The sequence below is a fragment of the Grampus griseus genome (assembly GCF_964374135.1).
Source record: "Grampus griseus genome assembly, chromosome: 1".
Classification (NCBI taxonomy): domain Eukaryota; kingdom Metazoa; phylum Chordata; class Mammalia; order Artiodactyla; family Delphinidae; genus Grampus; species Grampus griseus.
Window position 1 is genome coordinate 103,508,601 of NC_139017.1, and position 22,089 is coordinate 103,530,689.

The 22,089-nt window shown below is 36.6% G+C and overlaps 1 protein-coding gene across 9 annotated transcripts in view; it reads left to right on the top strand.

Moving 5' to 3' along the window:
* Positions 1-953: 953 nt before the first annotated feature.
* ZNF644 (zinc finger protein 644) overlaps positions 954-22,089 on the top strand; it is a 115,048-nt gene continuing 93,912 nt past the window's right edge. For 2 of the 9 annotated variants that reach the window (XM_082669463.1, XM_082669467.1), the window contains exons 1-3: positions 1,244-1,281; positions 1,428-1,540; positions 2,031-2,087. The gene's annotated coding sequence lies outside the window, so the exon portion shown is untranslated. The other 7 variants (XM_082669464.1, XM_082669470.1, XM_082669471.1 and 4 more) reach the window with 4 other exon arrangements.

Here is a 22,089-nt window from a genome sequence, read left to right on the forward strand (position 1 = left end):
CAGCAAGTATAAATACCTGTTGTTTGGAATCTATGTTTGCTGATAATGATGATGAAGTCACCATCCTATAGAAAAGGGAGTGTTTCTCATTCTTGTTAAATACGTGCAATTACAGTGTATTCCTCTGAATGCCAATGACATCTTGAGGGTGTGGAAAAGCAGAGTTTTACGATAGCTGCTAAACTAACTAATGAAAACTTTTTTTTTTTTTTTTGAGAACCCAGAGATTCAGAACAGCCAAAGAACTTATTAAGGCAGGAGTAGTAGATTCCTCAGGAAATTTTGATTCATGTCAGACATGTTAGCAACTTTTATGTTTGCTCAGTTCAAAAGCAACGAGAATAGCTCCTAATCAATGTTTCTCAAAGTGTGGTCTGTGAAACTCTGTCCTCAGACTCTGAGGTGGATACTTGTTTAAAAAGTTTTCTAGAACTCTCTCGGGACCTACTAATTCTTTGAAGGGTAACCAGCATACCGGGTGCTTCTTACATAACTTTAATTCGGAGACCCACAACACATTCAGTAATGCAGGGAGAAAGTATGTTCACAGAATCAAATTGGACCAAACCCAGGGAACCTTTTAGGGTAGGCTTTTCCGTTAACTGAGATGCTACACTTGATGCTCTGCTTGTCCATCAAGCATCTCCCAACAATTGGTCCCCTTAAGATCCAGAAACCTTCTTCTGCCATTACTCTACAGTTGTGACCAGCAATGTCGAGTCCTTTAGCTGTTTTCCTCAACAGTAGAAAGAAAAGGAACTGTGGCCCTCTCGTGATTGTGGAAATCAAATATGGGTCTGTTCCACCTTAAAGGGCCTAGACTTGCCTAAGTGTTTGGGTCTTGCAGAGTTTGGGCACCACCATATTTGGAGCGTGCCTACTTTGGGGCGGGAACCTCCTTGAGAGTGATTAGGTCAGCGCTGGGGGAGGTGACCTTGTTGGGTTTCTGGCACCCGAGAACAGTGGTGCACTGTTTCTGCTGCACCCTTTGGTGTAATTGGCCCAGACGCTCCACCAGCGCGAAGCCGCCGGAGAGCTCCTCGCTGGCCGCCCCCGCGGCCCGCAGCTCGGTAAGAGGCGGGAAAGCAGCGCGCCTGCGCCGTGGGAACCGGGGCCGAAGGCGAAAAGCGGGGAGCGGAGGGGGGCCGTTGGAGCCGAGTAGCGTACAGAGCGGCGTGTGACGCGGGGACGCCGCGCGCTCCCAACGTCGCCCCGGTTTGACGCACACGGCACCAAACTGTGAGTTTCAGGGGTTATTTGGTCGGATTCGCCGGGACCTGTGTGGGTTTCGGGCCTCTGGGTTGTGGCGGCGGCGGGACTGAGGGTGGCGGAGGAACTTGGGGGACCCGGCCTTCGGCGCTCGGGCCCGGGGAGCTACGCCCTAGGCTGGGTCCCAACCATCCAAAAGGACGCATTTTGCCGCACAGGCTAAGATGGCGGCGGCGGCCGAGGAGGCGGAGTTGGTGCTACACAAGGAGTCCGGGACCCGGGTTCGGGGAGGCGGCGGCCGCGGCGGCCGCGGGGGGCGGCGGTGCCTGAGGTGAGCGGCGGCCGCCGCCGCGGGGCGGGACTCGGCGGAGGTGGGGAGGGGGGGACTTTTCCACGGCGGCGTCGGAGGATCCGGTAGCGGACACAAAGGGGCTGAGCTGGGCACTAGACTTGGGGGTTTTGTTTAGTCACATGAAGCTGAGCAGCCAGTGAGCAGTAGGGGGAAGGGGCCGAGATCAGGCGGCTTGGGGAGCCTTGCGGTCGCCATTGCAATGCACTGAGTAACGGGGCGGTCCGAGAGCAGCCACCAACCCCTCTCTTTGGGGCTGCTCTGCCTCGGCCAGAAGCGTAGGCTCTGGCGTTAACTGTACACACCCCTCCCCTAACGTGGGACCAGGACCGCAGAGCCCTCCCCTCCCCCTGTTTTGCAAGATCTTATGCCGATAGGTGCCTGGGAAGTAACAGCAAGAGGTAAATCGCTCAAAGTGTTTGGGTTGCCAGGGGCTTGGTGGGTGTCCAGCTAAAGCTTTTTGCTTCTCCAGGTCTGATTCCCTGGCCTTTGTGTCCCTGGGAGCTTAATCTCTGCCAGAGGAAAGCAGGTGTGCTCCACTCCTCCCGTGAACCTGAAGATGAGTTGTCCCAGACCCTTCTCAGTGATTGGAAACTTAGGTGGTGGAACTAACGGTTTCTTGTTACGAGACTTCCACAGACGACTCTCGTGTTGGGATCCATCCATGGTTTAGCAACATTAGTGGAAAACTTTTCTTGAACTGTTTTAAGTAATATTGACATAAATTTAGTTGTTATAAAACTTTTATGTTTAGACTTCATATTTTGTGTGGTCATTAAGAAGTACTCAACGAGGAGAGAAACACAATTGAGAGCCTGAATGATGGTCCTGTTTTGTATACAAGTTAATAAATTCAACAGAAATAACCAAAACACCATCATCTATTCTGGCCAGTCCTAACTAATGCCAGGCTTGTTGCATCTGGATGATAGATTAGATTTGCCTTAATAATATATTGCCTCTCTGCAGTAGTTTAGTTACATAGTTTTGGTCCCACAAGAAAAAGAGCATTTCAAAAAATAGACAACTCAAATTGCTCAAAGAAAGGAAACCTGCTGTTTGCCTTCAGTCATATGTGTAAGTATCCAGGGAACTAGATGGCAGCAATATTACATCGATAGGTTTTTGTAAGAAAAAATTATAAAGAAGTTACAGTTTAGTTTAGACATTTTAATAGGTGAAACACGAAGGCTTGACTAGTATTAATGCAGTGATATGTATGTTGCTGTTAAAATCATGGTGGTGTAAGTTTTAGAATTTCTAACAGTTTAAACTTATACTGCACTTACATCTACATCGTACTTGGTATATTTGTAATATTTGAAGTACAAAATTTGGAAACAACTAATGTTTTGGCTAGGTCACATTAACAAATTAAATTACTTGAAGGGATATTTAAGCACATTTATATAAGTAGCTTTAGATCCCTGTTCAAATCGAATTTGAACTTTTCAACATTACTTAAAACTTTCATTTTCCTTGTTTTTTCCCAGATTTATGTTTCCCCTCTTTTACGTTTTCTCCTTCTAATAGAGAACACTCTTGTATTAATGAATAGGAGATATATTAATATCAGAAATATTATTATTGAATCATATAGTTTTAGTGTAGAAGGAATCTTAGAGAACAACTAGTATTACTCTCTCTTTTTCAATATATTAAGGGCCAGAGATGATTAAGTTAATGGCATGATGGAAAATTGTCTCTCAACTTATACCCCATTGGTCTTTTCATTGGTCACATTGCTGGGATAAGGAGGTGACTATCTGCAACTAATAATGGTTATAAAACAAAACAAGGGAGTATGCTTGAGAGTACTTGTTACTCAGATACTATTATATTAATGAGAAATTCTGTGACAATAAAACTTTTATTTAACTTGATATGGTAACTAAGTTTTTAAAGTGACTTCCAAAGGGAAACAAAATCAGTTACAAAATCCAGACATTTCAGATAATTTCAAAGCAATGTTGCTTTTGAATTCTGAGGTTTCCAAAACAATCGACTCAGAGATTTGAAAAACAAAACAGAACAGGTAGCTTGATAAACTTCTTGGAAAGTTTGAAGTAATTGCCATTTCTACTAGTTATTAGGTAGGAAATGAGATAGAGGCTTGAAACAGTGATGCTAGTGCATTTCATTTTGTAATAGTGTTTTAGTTGGAAAAATGGACATACCACTTTGCCTCCTGTTAAAAACAACTTGTTAAGACTAACTAGTACTACTGCTGAGTAGTAAATCTGTAACATCTGTTAGGAAATTCAACAAGTAGTAAAATCATTTATGATGGGATCCCACAGTTACCTTTAACTTCTTTAGATATCACGTTTAAAAAAAACAGGTAATTTGTCTTTAGGTTTTAAAGTTTTTATGGGTCTTTTAAGGTGCACTTAAATTATTGATTTTTCTAGGAAAGTTGATATATTTCTTAATTTTCAACACTATGTGAGTAGATTTAATTATACTTTGGTTTTGTGATAATTGAGATTACTCCTGGATTCTCTGTATCAATAATTATGAAGTGAGTCTGTCACCTGCAGACCTTAAACCTTTTGCAGGTTTAATTTGTCATTCAAGTTATAAAAGAGGGAGAAGTTTGTTGTGGTTGAATTGAGACTGTATTGGGTAACAGGAGGAGAAAAGAAAGACTCAAGGACAGTTACTTGAAGTGGTGGGGTTACCTGCAATTTAAAAAATTTAAAGAAATTGGTTGTTAGAAAAGATCAGGTTCATCTTTCTCTCACCCCAAATATATTACTAGTGTTTAGGGTTACTTACTTTAGGGTTACTTACTTCTCAGAATGTGATTCTAAAGGAAAGCAGGGGATCTTACTCTTGTGGGAATGCTTTTCTCATGACTGCTTTTTCAGACATATATTAAGGCAACTATAGCTTGCACCGAATGCAGAAATTGGAATGTTGAATTATCCAGCCCTAATTTTTAAAGAACACTAGTTTTAGCAGTTCTTTTTTAATGTTTAAAAATTTTTTAAATTGATAGTCTGTAAAATAAAACATGAGAATAAAGGATGGATACTATAATGTTTTGGATAGATATTCAAATAAGCTCTAATTTTTTTACATTTATTTGTTATTAATCCATCTGGTATAGAGAATGTCTGCTTTGTAGATAGAGAATCTGTAAATATTGAACAGAATTGTGTAGCACTGACTGAAGCAGTTTTAGAAGTGTTGTCTTTTAATTCAGGTTTATTAGGAGGGAATAGCTGCTTTTAATAGTGCAACCCATTTATATCATTGAATTTTGAGAAAACTGAGAATAATCAAACTGATTCTAGCACTAGCTCACCCTGCTGGTTGGCTAAAGTATTTCTCTTCTTTCCTCTCTTAAAACAAAACTAAACTAAACTAAACTAAACTAAAACACTAAACATAAAGATCACTTGAGACCTAGAAGGTAGAACACCAAGTTCAATTCGTGGTCTTTCTTCAGATAGCTGGAGTCTCCATGAAAAAGGTGTATTATTATTCTCTCTAGGGCCTCAGTTGCTGTACTGTTTAATTTTTTCTTAGATCTGCTGAATTTGAACTGTGAAGTTACTATCCTCTCTGAATTTACGGGGAACTCTTATGTGATTAGGAGGAGTTAGTATGTTTTTGTTCCTTTAAATTCAAGATAAAAGATCCTTTGACTACTGAGAGATGTTAGCAGTCCTGTGAGATAAACTTTCCAGGAGGAGAAAATCGAGGATTTCAAGAGGAGGAAGAGGAGAAAAATGCTAGGGTAGCAGCAACAGCAGTGCATACTTCTCTTGGATGAAGGAAAGCGAGACTGTATTAAGATAAGCGTTTCTAAGAGATTTCCCTTGTACCTCTACTAACGGTTGCCCTAACTCCTCTTCTGTCTGTAAGCTGTAGCCTTCCCATTTCATTTGGGATTCTTGGAACTGTGATTTTGTAGGTAGATTTGTTTAAAGTATGGATTGAGTGATTTGTTTCTTGAAATATGATTCTGTTAGTCCAAACTGTGATAGAAGTGAAGTTGGTTAGAGTGATAAACAATGTTTTAGGTATTAAGCTTTTTAGAATGTATATCATTCATTGAAATTGAAAATACAGTTTTGTTTAATTGAAATATAGTTGATATACAATATTATTTTAGTTTCAGGTGTACAACTTAGTGATCAACATTTAAATACATATGGAATGATCACCAGGATAAGTCTAGTAACCATCAGACCCCATACAGAGTTATTATAATATTATTGACCATATTTCTTATGCTGTATATTATATTACCTCCCCATGACTTACTTATTTTAAAATTGGAAGTCTGTACCTCTTAATTCCTTTCACCTATTTTGCCCATGCCCCTCCCCATTCTGGCAACCACCCCGTTTGTTCTCTGTATCTATGGGAAAATACAGCTTTTAAAAGACTTTGTACAAAGTCAGGAAACTAAATATGTTGTGAGTCAAAAGGACAATTTCAAATTAAAAAGCACCTAATAAAGTGTTGGGATTAAAGTTCAGTTTACAAACCATATTTACCTGTATTATATCAGTTATTTATCTAATATTTATGAAGGTTGAACATTTTTATCCTTTCTTCCAGAGTATTTATCCTTTTACTTGAAAGCATAATATCTTTTCATCAGTTTCTTGAGGAAGATGTCAAACATAACTAGTATTTTCAAAACACCAATTACTGGGGAGGGGGATGGTTCCTAATTATTGTTGAATAGTTTGTGCAGGATGGGGGGATAAGGTTTAAAAAGTGTAAGCCTTGAAGTAAAACTGGTGGGGTTAAGATCTAGCTGTGTGAGCACTAGGCAAATAGATTTAACAATAAGAAATCTTCATAAAGATTTAGGTTTATATTACATAATTCATGTAGTAAAGTCCTTAGCTTTCTGATATGTAATGAATGCTGAGTAAATGTTAGCTGTTAGAATAATAGTTATTATTATTATCATCATTGTTTAATTGTGTTTCCTACAGTAACGTGAAATTTTCACCTGTGAGTGATCTGAAGTTGTATACCTTTTCTAACGTTCCATTTTGAGGCCCATATCTACAAAGGAAGTAAGAGACAGTCATCAGAGTGTGGCATCTCCAGTTCTAGCAGCTAAAGCTATAACCAGGGTCAATATTTCGGGAACACATTCTCTTTTATGGCTGTCAGCTAATGATGATGATGATAATAATACATTGGGAGTGAGTGCATTTGAGTGAAGGGCTTTCCCAACCCGTGGGTTGGTTTGCTTCGTTACAACATCCTCAGTTTCTTCACTCGCCTTTAAATTCTTGACCATGAGGATGGTGGTGACCATTAGTAGAGAGAAGCGGGTGAGTGGCTATGTGTATTTGTATATAAAGTACACAGAAACCCCAGATGAGAGTGAGGAGTGGCTTCAGCAGAAGCTAGATTGAGGAGAAGAATGTTATCGTTTCATTACTTAGTCTGAGTCAGGGGAATTTCCTCAAACAGCATTTCCTTTTGCTGTTTTCCTCTCTACACTTCTCTTTGTTTTGTATATATCTGTGCTGGTATAGTCTTAAACTTATTTCCCACTTTAAGTTTTTCTTGTACCACCTACCTTCCCCACCACAAACACAAATTTTAAACTTTAAAAGAAACTGTAAAAGGCAGTTAGTACTTTTAAGTTCACATGAGGAGGGGGTGTGAGTATGAAATATTAGAAGTTTAATATTTGTTGAAAAAATATTTTCAATTGTTTGGAAAAGGAAGTGGGAGGAAGTCACCGATAATCTTTTCACCATTATATAATCATTAGAATTAAAGGAAAGGGAGATGAGACTGACATTAATTAAGCATCTAGTATGTATTCCTTATAATTATGCTGTGATATATATATATTCCCATTTCATATGCAGGAAAACAAACTCACACTTGGGTCACGTAGGTAGTAAATAGTAGAGCAGCCAAGTTTCAACCTAGGCATATCTTGATTCTACAGATGAGACCTTTCTATTCTGCCTTCCTAGCCTTTCTTTCTGTATATCTACGTTTTTACCTTATACAGTTGTAAGTTTTGTCTCCTCCTCATGAAACGTAACATTATAGAAGCGTTTTTCTGCATACCCTTATTTCAAGTGGTGTCTTATTGCCCGCATTGTTTATTCATACCACCATATAAAGGTTCTTTGTCTTGGCTGCTGGACATTGATACAGTGATATTGGTCAAAATAGAAGCTGCTTATTTCTTTACTCAGTGACTAAGATGAAAAATAATTAATTAGAAAAAATACTCTAATATTTTAGAGTATTAAAATACTCATTTTAATAATAAAAGTATTAATAAGAACTAATACTCTCTGGGATTAGAAATTCTATGAGTTTAATACTACTATCTATCCTTTCTGGTGAGACGTTTAACTCAAAATGGATATATGTAAAATGTAGGTGACATTTTCAGTTTATAGCCATATGAAAACAGAAGTTTTAAAATATTTTTACGCTTTGAAATGTCTTAAGCTTCCTTGTTAAAAACCTTTAAAGTTGATATTAAAATTAAATAGGTACTTAAATCAACTGTTTAGTTATTATTAATAATTCTTAATGTAATAATCTTTAATATATAAAAAGAGAAAAGCTTAATATTGAATTTCTTACACTCGTATTGGGTGGAGGCCATATATTAAAAGATAATTTGTGGGACATTTATAAATCGCTTGTATAGGTCAGCACTACCGAGTAGGAATATGTTGAGCCACAATGTGATTTAAATATTTTCATAGGCACATTAAAAAATAAAAAGAAATAAGTAAAATTAATATTAACTTCATTTTATTTAACCTGGTATATCCAAAATATTATCATTTCAACATGTACACATTGAGATACTTGCCATTCTTTTTTTCACACCAAGTCTTCAAAATCCAGTGTGTATTACATACTTAAAGCGTATCTCAGTTCAGACTAGCCAGACTTCAAGTGCTCATTAATCACAGATTGGACAGTGCAGATATAGACAGTAAGTTCTATACAAGTATGGAGAAAGGGTAAAGTAGAAATTGAACTGAGTCTTAAAGGATAGTTGAGAAAATAGTATGCTGGGGAAGAACATTCCCAGAAAGAAGTGATGGGAATTAAAGTAGGAGACATTATTAGAAACCAGATAATAGAGTGGCTTGAATCCAGCTTAGGGAATTTGGTTTCTACGTGTGTGTGTGTGTGTGTGTGTGTGTGTGTGTGTGTGTGTGTGTGTGTGTGTGTTGGATAAATGCTGGAGGGTACCTAATCCATGTCTTGCACATGAGCACTTGATGAATATTGAATTAACATTTAAGTGAATTAATATGAGGCAGAATAAGAAAAATGCTGGCAGAATACTAACAAAGCCTTGTGGGTCTTATAAGGGGAAAGAGTTGCGTTTAGGGAATATTGGTGTTCTGTGATTAGAAATATGATAGAGAATGATGAAAAAGGATGAGAATTGAGAAAAGCTTTTTAGATTTTACCATTATTGGTGACTTGTTGTTAAATGTTTTATTTATATATAATTTACATATATTGAAGTGCACAACGTTTATATGAGTACAACTCAGTGAAATGCCACAAATAAATATACCCAGGTAACTTCAACCCAGATCAAGATACATAACATTTTCTTCACTGAAAAAGGTGCCTTGTGCCCCTTCTTATTAATTCTTTCTCAAAGAAGTAAGCATATTCTGATCTCCATCATCTTAAATAGTTTTGGCTTATTCTTGAACTTGCTTATGGCATATTTGCCCTTTCCAAGGGTAGTGAGAGTTGATGCCTGAATCTGTCTCTTTCTTTTCTATCATTGGCATTGTTGGATGAATTTGGAGGTAAATCAGATGATAAGTAGTTGGTACTGTGGCCCTGCTTTTTTTTTCCAGTGTGATATATACCAACATCAGAGAGATTTCTTAGTTTTCATTAATAGTAACTTTTTAGAGGTTAGTTTTAATGACCAGAAAATTTGTTTAGAATGCAGGGGTTTGAATTGCTTCCATAGATACCATAGTTGTCTGGCTTGCTTTCATTACAGTATTCTCTAGGCATATAGCCAAGAAGTAGGTAGAAGAGATCTTGGATTGCCTCCTTATATAGCTGCTTTTTGGAACGTCTTTATTAAGTAGCTTCTAGGCATTATGTAAGTTAGCTTTCAGGCATTTCAGATTACTTAATAAGGTATTTGAGTATTTCTGATTGTGATTGTAGGGGGAGGAATAAATTGGTGCACTTTTGTTTACAGGTAAGTATCCACTCTCAACCAGAAAGATTTTGCCATTTATGTGTAAAGAATGAGAATGCTCCCTTAAGGACAGTTGCACAAAAGTTTGAATGGTTAAAATCCATGAAGGACACTTTGTAAATGGATCTGCAATGGAATTATTGATCATGATTTTTTTCTTGTAGTGCTTGAGTCATTTTTTTCCAAATGGGATTAATGGTTACAGCATTGTTTTTCATAACTGTTGAGCACTGGAAGCCTTATTGTAGTGTAACAATTGGTGCTTTTGGGAGAAAGATTTTTTTCTGAAATATGTATCACTTACAATAAAGTTGTTAAAAGTACATAACAATGAAAATATGTATCATCACATTCCAGTATGCCAAGTTTTGAGGAATATGTTTTGTAAATTGTGCAGAAGTGGACATGAAAATACTTTCTAATTAATGTTTGAATTGTGAATGTTTTTGAGCTTATGAATGAAAGTATTTATATGAAGTTTTGTTTTTTGGAATTTGTACCAAGTTTGCTTAATATACTCTTGCTCCAAGAATTTTAATTGTTGTCTTGAAGAAATAAAACCTCATCTGTGAACTTTTATTATGTAGGTTTTGTATTTGTGAAGTATAGAAGGCCAAAGTAAAATTGATTAGATTAGACATTGAAAAAGTTTATTATCTATAAAATATTAAGACTTTATATAATAGCTTTTTTGGGCTAGAGTTAGAATATTACAAACAAAACAATTAGCATGTTATTATAGCTTTAAGACCTGACTTCTGTGTGTAGAAAAAAAAATATTTAAGGGTATGTTCTATGTTTTTGTGTTGTTTTGAAAAAATGAATGTTATATTTGAATTTTGTTTTGGGAGATTTAATTTTTTTGTATTCAGAAAAACCTTGTTTCCGTGGTTGTATTTCTCCCAACCTTCACTTATTTTAACTGGGTTAATTATTATACACAATTCATTTAGTACCACACTAGGGTAAGACTGCAGATACATAGAGTAAATGATGTGGTTCCTGCTCCAAAGAGGTCATTATCTAAGATACAACTTAAAGAGTGCTTAATAATGAAATATTTGAATTACTGGACTGACACAAAATCATATGAACAGTATACAGTAAGACTGGAAAAGATTCTTGGGAAAAATACTTTTTAATCTAGATTTTGAAGAAGTGTTATGTAAAGATTGGTGGAGAGGGTAGGGAGTATCAGCTAGGGGGAGGGTATGTTAAAAAGTACAGAGATGGATCTTGTGGAATACAAGCATTTTCCTTGTTTGAAGTAGAATCTATTTTAAATGAATGTAATGAAAAATAAAGCTTATAAAGTTGTGGCCTGAGCTGGAGGAATCTAAAAAAGTTTGGATTAGAAATAAGGAATTCTACTAAAGGCCATTGAACAGAAATACATGAAGGAAAATGAGAAAGATTAGCAGCCAGATATAACATGATTAGAGAAGCGATTGAAGTGAGTAAGGTCAGTTAGAGGTTATCAGCTTGGTGAATGGCGGGGAGGGTATATTAGGAATAAGAACAGGTAGTTTTAAAATAAAACGGGCGAAAAATGTGGCTCCTAAGTTTGTAGTGCAAAGTTAAAATAAGAATGGAACCATTTTATTATCTTCTGGTATTGAAAATAAACTTACTTGGAGACACAGTTTGCAAGTAAGTTATTAATACCGATTGAGGTATTATTGTACATTTGCCTTATCCTATAAAAAAAAACTTACGAGCTTTTTAAAAAACCTTTGATTTGAAAACTAAGTAAAACCCAAGAAAGTTTTGCTATAGTGGTATTTTCTGAATTGCTAGTACTTTCAACTAAAAAACTATTTGAGATGAATAGTAAGAAGAGCTTGTAATTGTATTGCTGTGTTTGGACTTACAATAGTACATTTAAGCCACGGTTTAAGAGACATTCTAATTGGTATGGGAGTTGGTATGAAAACAAAAGATAACAAAAATTAATACCTGGACTACCAGTGTTTAAATTTTAAAAAAATAGATATTGTTTTAAAAATTGGGGACAGTTGAGAACACACTGCTTTTATGAGGGGGATCCCTAAAATGTAGTTCCCTCTGGGATATTTAAGATGTAATATGTTTGTCTTTACTGGAGTTTTTAAGAGTTCTTAAATTGAATGTATATATACTGTTATCTTACAATGAATACCATTATTCTTAAAATGGAATTATAAAATATGAAAAAATTATAAAAGTAATATAATTTTAAAAGTATTTTTCTGCCTTTTTTAGAGTTAGTAAATAGAACAGAGTTTAGGAGTTAATAGAGTCTTGGAGTTTTAAGACAGTATGTTAGTCTTATAACAAGCTTATATTTTAACCACTCTCACAGTTAGTATAGACTTAACTTTGGTTAGTAAAGAAGTTAGTGCGGTTTCTGGCACCATGGTAAAATAGGGAGGTACATTTGACTCCATCCAAGTTACCTGTGGAAGCAAATCAGCTAAAGCAAAAGAGAATAGGTTGCCCCCTACCATGGGTGGGAAAAAGATTTCATCCACCTCTCTGAAATTTGGGGTTTCTATGTAGATAGAGTGGGTGAGAATAGATGACAGCAGAACAATCTACTGTTCCTTGATTATTGGATGAACTGGTGGTTTGGGAATAGGAAGCTTGCTTGAAAGCCCTGCCCTAACCTCTTTCTTAAATAGTTCCCTATTTATACTTTTTTGTGGCTGCAGACTTACTGGAAATAGACCTATCCTCACCTGTGTTCGCTGCCATGGGTCTCTGCACGCTGAAAAGCCATGAAAAATCACTGCATAAATAAGGAGAGGCAACAGTTTAAATGGGTTGGAAACTAGGAAACCAAATTGACTATTCCATATATATTGATCCAACTGAAACAGCTCATACAGTAAAGGAGGAGATAGAGGTAACCGTCAGCGGTTGTGGTGGAAACAAAAGTCTTATGCAGTGAAACTGAATGTCTTAATGGTGGCATTGCCATTAACAGTGATACAAATGGCTTCCTAAGTAGGTGTCCTTTGGTGTGACGTTGCTCGCCTAATCATCTCCTGGTTTATCTCATTTTCCAAGCCTTATTCACCAACTTTCCTGTCAAATTTGATTACCCAGTACCCTTCTAACAGCTTTTTCTTAAATTAATTGGAATTGATTTCTTTCCCACTCTCCTCCCCTTTTACAAATTGAATTAAAAATTCTTGATATGTGGTTTTATAAAAGTTTTATCTAAGTAAAAATAACAAATGTTTGAAATAAAGAAATGGCAAAAATGATAACTAAAACTTGCAAGTTTCATTCATATCAAGCAAAGGCTAAAACTTTTCTAGGCCAAAACCTTTGAATGAGAAAAAGGAATTTTTTAATTAATAAAAAATTAGGACCACTAAGCAATATTAGGCTTGAGCTTTTGTGTGATGAACTCAGAGCACTGAAACATATGAAGTAGAGTTTCTTTAGAGAAATTGGTAACATCAGTCTTTTCAGGAGACTAACTCTCAGATTTTAATAGATCAAGTAAACAAAAAGGCTATAAAGATTCAAATAACAATATGCTTTATTTAATAGGTGTATGTCAAACTTTGTTCCCAGTAAAGAAATACACATTTTTTTTCCAATTTATGTGAATTAAAAAAATTTTTTTAAATGTCTTGGGCTTGAGAATTTGAAATTTTAATAAGAGAAATTATATAGGTCAATATTTTTTGACTACAGTATAGAAAAGCTAGATGTTAAAGCCAAAATGATCGTAACTACTTGGACGATTAAAACTCTGTATCCTACTGGAACTTGAGCCTAAATTTCATACTATTTAAAAAGGAACAACAGTGAAGACATGACACATCAAAACTGATGAGATGAATATCTTTTTAAACATGGTGGATTAAATAACCATTTTCTTTGATATCAAACCCCTACTAGAATTATAGTAATTTTTTTTTTAATCATAGGCTGTCAAGGACAAAGAAAACTGGAAATTTGATCACAGAAGTAAAACTTTGGAAGCTGGAAAGCAACAACTTCGTAGCTCTACTTTCTACTCAACTTTCTACTTTCAGTGGGGAAGGCCTAGAGTGGTCTACAATTATGCTGTTGAACCCTGGGGTACTTCAGGAATTTAGTGGCTACAGGTTCCTTGAAAGAATTGTCTAAGAGTTAATAACAAGTTAACAACACTCATGGTGCCAAGAAACTTTATCGAAGTTTCTTTTCTGATATTCAAAGGGAAAACCTCTGTGCTTGAACAGTAGGCAAGCTCAGGTTAAGGGTGTCTGTCATACTCAAAAACAGAGAATTGAGTAGAAATTTACATGTTGAACTGGGAATCATCCACAGTCTCTTTTCTCCTCCTAGTTCTGAGAATACTAAGTATCAGACTTCTTCCCCCAGATGTGAGATTGGAAGATTCATCCTGCTGTAGCAAACTGATTGTCAGGAAAAAAGACCAACAGATAATAATAAATAAGGATCCACTAGGGAAATCATCAGGCTGATGATCTCACACTGACACCTACCCATTAACACAGAACTTCAAGGCAACTTTTTAAAAAAAAGATTCTTTACCATTATAGTTTATCACAAGATACTGGATATAGTCCCCCATGCTACACAGTAAGACCCTGTTGTTTATCCATTCCATACACAGCAGCCTGCCTCTGCCAATCCCAAACTCCCAGTCTATCCCTCCCCTGACCCCAGCCGCAACCCATAAGTTTGTTTTCTGTGTTTATGGGACTGTTTGTATTTTGTAAATAAGTTCATTTGTATCATATTTTAGATTCCCCATATAAGTGATGTCATATGGTATTTGTCCTCTGATTTACTTCACTTAGTATGATAATCTCTAGGTTCATCAACTAGACAACTTTTAGGTGTTTCATTTTAAAATATGAGATTAAGGATCATTAAACATTTTAGGATAACCACAGTAAGAAAGAGAAGAAGGAAACAGAAACTTTCTATTAAGTTTTAAAACTTTCTATTTAAGGTTTAAAAGAAAACTTTAAAAAGTTACTGATATCTTTGCAAGTAAGGGGATAATTGTATCTTTGAAATAAGAAAGGATACTATAAAAAAGCAGTCCTCAGAAAAAAAAAGACAATCTCTTTCTTAGACATTTAGAATATGGAATACTTAATAGAAGAGTTAGAAATTTAGGATGTTAAATTTCTAGTTGAAGTTTAGAAGATAAAATTGAGAATATCTTCCACAAAGTAAGACAAAAGAGATGTAAAGTAGGAGAAGATAAAATTAGAGGATCACTCTTGGCAAGTTCAACATGTGAAAAATCAGAATTACAGAATGGGAGGAAATGGATGGAAGCAATTATTTTTAAATAATTGAACAAAAATCTTGAGTTTCCACATGAAAAGGACTCATAGCATGCACAGCATGGTGACTGGAAAAAAAAAAGAACCATATCAAAGTACATCATGATGGAATTTCAGACACCAGAAATAAAGGGAAGATCCTGAAAGCTTTTGGTTATGGAGCATATAAAAGATTAGGAATCAGTAACATTGGATTATTATTAATATTATTAATATTAATATTATTAATATTATTTCAATCAATAATGAAATAATGCCTCAGAATCCTGAAGGAAAGTTATTTCCAGACTACTAATTCTGTACCTTCCCAAGCTGTCAAATGTGGGAGTAGGCTAAAAGTATGAAACATGAGGTGGTTAGAATATTTACTTCAAATGTACTGTATCTCAGGAAGTTAGTAGAGTACATGGGCTCTATCGGAACGATTGGGTAAATCAAAAAAAGGAGGGATCCAGGAAACAGGATTTAGTACAGGAGAAAATGATGATTGTGCAGGGAGATGCAAGGAATGTGGCTGTGCAGCAGGTCTGAAGAATAATCAGTTCCTGAGGAGGACAAAGGGATCTAGATGGTATGTCTTCTGAAAATACACACACAAGATATAGAAAGGATTTTTGTGACTTTATTCGTAAGGGATATTTATCTGTAGTTTTATTTTCGTGTGTTTGAGAAGGATTGGTGTCAATTCTTTAAACGTTTGGTTTAAAGGTAGATTTTACCAGAGAAGCCATCTAGTCCTGGCTTTCCTTGTGGGGAGTTTTTTCATTACTTACTCAATCTCTTGTTATCGATCTATTCAAGATTTCCTGTGTCTTTTTTTTTTTTTTTTTTTTTTTTTGCGGTACGAGGGCCTCTCACTGTCACGGCCTCTCCCGTTGCGGAGCACGGGCTCCGGACGCGCAGGCTCAGCGGCCATGGCTCAGGGGCCCAGCTGCTCCGCGGCACGTGGGATCTTCCCGGACAGCGGCACGAACCTGTGTCCCCTGCATCGGCAGGCGGACTCTCAACCACTGCGCCACCAGGGAAGACCTCCTGTGTCTTCTTGAATCAGTTCTGGTAGTTTGGTTTTTTTCCTAGGAGTTTGTCCATTTCTTTTAGATTTCTTAATTCGTTGCCATTCAGTTGTACGCTTTCCTTATAATTTTTTGTTTCCTATTATAAAGCCAGTATTAAAACCGTTTTCATTCATGATTGTAATACACCTTGAGATATTTTAGGTTTGGTTCCAGACCACCACAATAAAGTGAGTCACATGAACTTTTTGGTTTCCCAGTGCATATAAAAGTTATGTTTACACTATTCTGAAGTCCATTAAGTGTGCAACAGCATTGTGTCTTAAAAACAGTGTCCATACTTTAGTTTAAAAAACTCTATTATTAAAAAATGCTGACCATCATCTGAGGCTTCATCAAGTTGTAATCTTTTTGCTGGTGGAGGGTCTTGCCTCAGTGTGGACGACTGCTGACTGATCAGGGTGGTGGATGCTAAGGTTGGGGTGACTGTGACAACTCTTAAAACAAGACAACGGTGAAGCTTGCCGCATCGATTTACTCTCCCTCTCACTTGAACACTTAGAGGCCACTGTAGGGTTATTAATTGGCCTAATTTCAATATTGTTGTGTCTTAGGGAATAGGGAGACCTGAGAAGAGGGAGAGAGGTAGGAGAACAATCAGTCAGTGGAGCTGTCAGAACACACAATATTTATTAAGTTCACCATCTTATGTGAGCATGGCTTGTGGTGCCCCCAAACAGTTACAATAGTAACATCAAAGATGACTGATCACTGATCACCATAACAAATGTAATAATGATGAAAAAGTTTGAAATGTTGTAAGAATTACCAAAATGTGACACACAGACACAAAGTGAGTAAATGCTATTAAAAAAATGGTGCTGATAGACTTGCTTGATGCAGGGTCACACAAACCTTCAGTTTGTTAAAAAAAAAAACACAGTAACTGCAAAGCTCAATAAAACAAGGTATGCTTGTAATTTGTCTTTTTTTTTTTTGGTCAGTAGCTAGCTAAAGGTTTGTCAATTTTGTTGATATTTTCAAAGAACCAATTTTTGGTTTCATTGATTTTTCTTTATTTTTTAAAAATATTCTGTTTCATTTCTGCTGTAATCTTTATTATTTCCTTCCTTCTGTCTGCTTTGGGTTTGATTTGCTCTTTTTCTGCTTCCTTAGGATGGATGGTTAGGTTATTGATTTGATATCTTTTAAAGTAGGCATATATAGCTATAAATTTCCCTTTAAACACTGCTTCCACTTCATCCCACCAGTTTTACTGTGTTGTGTTTTTGTTTTCATCTCAACATATTTTATAATTTCTCATGTGATTTCTTCTTTGATCTAATGAATATTTAGGAGTTTATTGCTTAATTTCCACATATTTGTTACTTTTCCAAATTTTCTCTGTTTTTAATGTCGAGTTTCATTCCATTATGGTTGGAGAACATACTTCATATGACTTGATTTCTTTTAAATGTGTTGAGACTTGTTTTATGGCTTAACGTATGGTCTATATTGGAGAATTACCCATGTGCACTTGAGAAGAAAGTGTGTTCTGCTCTCCTGGAGTATTCTGTAGCTATCTGTTAGGTCTAGTTAGTTTGTAGTGTTCAAGTCTTTTATTTTCTTGTTGGTCTTCTGTCTGGTTCTATCCGTTATTGAAAGTGAGGCATATAAGTCTCCAACTATGTTTGTCTGTTTCTCCTTTCAATTCTGTAAGTTTCTGCTTCATATATTTTGAGGCATTGTTGTTAGGGATATATATGTTTATATAGTTCATCCATAATTTTTAATGAATTGACCCTTTTATTATAAAATGTCCTTCTTTGTTTCTAGTAATGATTTTTTTCTTAATATCTTATATCTGCTAAGAATATAGCCACTCTAGCTGTCTTTTGGTTATTGTTTGCATTGTACATCTTTTTCTATCCTTTCACTTTAAATTTACTTGACTCTAAAGTGTCTTTGAATCTGAAGTATGTCTCTTGTAAGCAGCATATAGTTGCATTGTGTTCTTTTACGCATTCTGCCAAATTTCTGCTTTTTGACTGGAATGCCCAATTAATTTGCATTTAATATAATTACTGATAAGGTAGATTTTATGTCTTCCCTTTTGCTGTTTCCTATATGTCTTAAGATTTTTTTTTCTGTTGTTCCTTTATTCCTCTATTATTGTCTTCCTTTGTGCTATTATTGTCATGCAAATTGTCTTTCTATGTCTTTTAAATCCAATAGGAGAAAAAAAGAGTCACAGATTTTTAAATGACAGTGTCTTTTTTTTTTTTTTTTTTTTTTTGCGGTACGCGGGCCTCTCACTGTTGTGGCCGCTCCCGTTGCGGAGCACAGGCTCCGGATGCGCAGGCTCAGCAGCCATGGCTCACGTGCCTAGGTGCTCCGCAGCACGTGGGATCTTCCCGGACCGGGGCACGAACCCGTGTCCCCTGCATCGGCAGGCGGACTCTCAACCACTGTGCCACCAGGGAAGCTCTACAGTGTCTTTTATGTTTACTTATCAGGTTACCTTTACATGCCCTTTAATTCTTCAGGCATACTCAAGTTACTGACTACTGTCCTTTGATTTCAGCCTGAAGGACACCCTTTAATATTTCTTGTACAGCAGGTCTGCTAGCAGACAGTTCTCTCATTTTTTGTTTATCTGTTCAATGTCTTAATTTCTCTTTCATTTTGGGAAAGTAGTTACAGAATTATTGGTTGACAGTCTTATTTTTTTCAGTACTTTGAATATGTCTTCCCACTGTCTTCTAGCTTTCATGGTTTCTGACATGAAATTAGCTGTTAATTTTATTGAGGATTTCTATATGACAAGTTGCTTATCTCTTGGCTTCTTTCAGGATTCTCTCCTTGTTTTTTGAGAGATTGATTATGAAGTATCTAGGTGTGAATCTTTTTGAGTTTGTCCTACTTGTGATTCCTTGAGCTTTTGGGGTGTTTAGATTAATGTTTTTCATTAAATATGGAGTAATTTCAGCCATTATTTATTCAGATATTACTTCTTCCCCTCTTTCTCCTCTCTTTTGGGACTCCCATTCTGTATTGGTGTTCTTGATGATGTCCTTCAGGAATATTAGGCACACTGTTTCGTTTTTTCCTTTTCTTTCTGCTCCTCAGAGTGGATAATCTTAATTGGTGTATCTTCAGATTCACTGATTCTTTCTTCTGTCTGCTCACATCTGCTACTAAAACCTTGTAGTGAATTTTTCATTTTCATTCTTGTACTTTTCAGCTTCAGAATTTCAGTTTTGTCCTTCATGATTTCTCTATCTCTCTTTTTTTTTTTACCAATTTCAAGAACTATACACATTTTATTTTCTACAGACCTGAATTTGACTTTTTAAAGTTAAATTTACACACATTTACATGTACAAACTCTATCTGTATATTTTTAACAAATGTATATACATTTATAGCCTACATTCCTATAAAGATGCAGAATTTTTCTATCACCTCAAAAATCTTCTTGTGTTGATATTTTCTGCTTGTGAGACATCCATACTTTCCTTTAGTTCCTTTGACATGGATTTCCTTTAGGTCTTAGAACATATTAAAGCTGATTTATAAGTTTGTTCATTAAGTCCAATGTCTGAGTTTCTTCAGAGACAGTTTCTTTTGACTGCTTTTTTATTTTAATGTGTATGAGCCATACTTTTTTTTTATTGTTTTGTCATTTTTTTGTTGAAAACTGCATTTTAAATAATGTGGCAGCTCTGATGATTAGATATTCTCCCCTCCCCAGCATTGTTGTTGTTACTGTTTGTTGTTGTTAGTTTGTTTAGTGATTTTTCAGAACTAATTCTGTAAAATATGTATTCTTTGCTATGTATGGCCACTGAAGTCTCTCTACTCAGTTAGCTTAGTGGTCAGCCAATAATTGGACAGTGATTTCCTTAAGCACCTGGGACCAGTAAGTCTCCCAGTATTTGTTGAGAGGCTCTGTGTGTGTGTGTTGGGGAACACCTTCAGCACTCAGCCAGTAAATTTGTAACTTTGCCTTACCCTTCATTTCCTGTTTGTGCAGAACTTCCAGGTTAGCCGGAGGTGAGCACTTAGGGCCTTCTCAGGCCTTTCCTGAGTATGTGTACAACCTAGAGCATGTGTGCAGCTCTGGGCACACATTTGACCATCTAGATTCTCAGGAATATATTGGAGCTTTTCTAAGCCCCAATTTTTCTTTTTTTTTCTTTTTCTTTTTTTTTTTTTTTTGTGGTACGCAGGCCTCTCACTGTCATGGCCTCTCCCGTTGCGGAGCACAGGCTCCGGACGCGCAGGCTCAGCGGCCATGGCTCACAGGCCCAGCCGCTCTGCGGCATGTGGGATCCTCCCGGACTGGGGCACAAACCCGTGTCCCCTGCATTGGCAGGCAGACTCTCAACCACTGCGCCACCAGGGTAGCCCCCAGTTTTTCTTTTTAAGCTTTTTGGTTAGTCTATTGTTGGTCTTATCTGTTATCCACTGCCTCAGTCAGCTGTAACATGATACAGTTTTTTCCAGTCGTTTTTGACAAATGCCCTTGGGGAAAGGCTTTTTTTTTGCACTGAGTGCCCTCTTAGGTCAAATTTAAGATAGCTTTGGGAGTGGTGTCTTCCAGGAAACCACCAGACATGTCAAATAATGACAGCCCTCTGAGAATGCAGTAGTGAAGGAGCTCTCACCCTCTTCTGCCCCCCTCAGGTAACTGCCAGGCTGCTGGTTTTCACCAGGCCTGTGGACTGTTGGCTTTCAAGTCTACTGTGGCACTAGGGTGGGAGGATGGGAATAGGGCAAAATAAATGCCACAGAGTTTGCTGGTCTCATCAAGATTCAGCCATCTTTCTTGAATAAACTCTCCCCAGATTGCTGCAAGTCTTTGGTTAATTTCTAGAGTTTGGAAAACGTTGACTCTGTTTTTGTCAGTGTTCTTGTTGGTTTTATGGAGATGATTTTTGAATCTCCTTATTTTGGTATTTTTGCTGGTGTCTTACCATTGAGTTTTCCAAATTATTTTATATATATAATTTTATTTTAACACACTAGTCATTTTAAAAAATATTTATTTATTTTTAGCTGCGTCAGGTCTTAGTTGCGGTATGCGGGATCTTTGTTGCAGCATGTGGGATCCTCTGCTGCAGCATGCGGGCTCCTTGTTGCAGTGCGTGGGCTTCTCTCCATTTGTGGTACATAGGCTCAGTAGTTGTGGCACTCAGCCTCTCTAGTTGTGGCCCACATGCTCAGTAGTTGCGACGCGCGGGCTTAGTTGCCCTGCGGCATGTGGGATCTTAGTTCCCCAACCACGGGTCAAACCCATGTCCCCTTCATTGGAAAGGCGGGTTCTTAACCACTGGACCACCAGGGAAGTCCCCAAAGTTATTTCATGTTTTAGATATGAGTCTTTTGTCAGGTATGTAGTTTGCACACATTTTCTCCAAATTTGTCACTTGCTTTTTAATCCTCTTCACAGGATCTCTCACAGAATAGAAAAGTTTCATTTTGATCAAGTCCAGTTTATCAGATTTTTTCTTCTAAGGATCATGCATTTGTTATTTCTAAGAATACTTTTCTGTCTTTAGAGCCTGGTGATTTTTTTCTATCTTCTACCAGATTAATAATATTACATTTTTCATGTATACCTATAATCCACTTTGAATTAACATTGGTATAGAATGTCAGATTTAAGTCAGTGTTTTGTTGTTTTTTCTCTCCACATATATCCAGTTGCTCTTATACAATTTGTTGAAAATACTTTTTTTCTCCATTGAATTGCTTTTGCACTTTTGTCAAAAAATCAATTAGCCATCTTCCTGTAGGGCTATGGAATAATTTGGGGAGGTTACAGAGGGATATAAGAGGGTAAGTCATTTTCTTACACTGGAAATAATCATGCAAAATGAAAAATCAAGATATAACTGTATTGTTTAGAAATTGGTGGGGGGGCGACTTACTGCTGTTTTTCATAACATGCTTTATTTGATTTTTAAAATATGTATTTGTATAACTTTGATTAAAATAAAA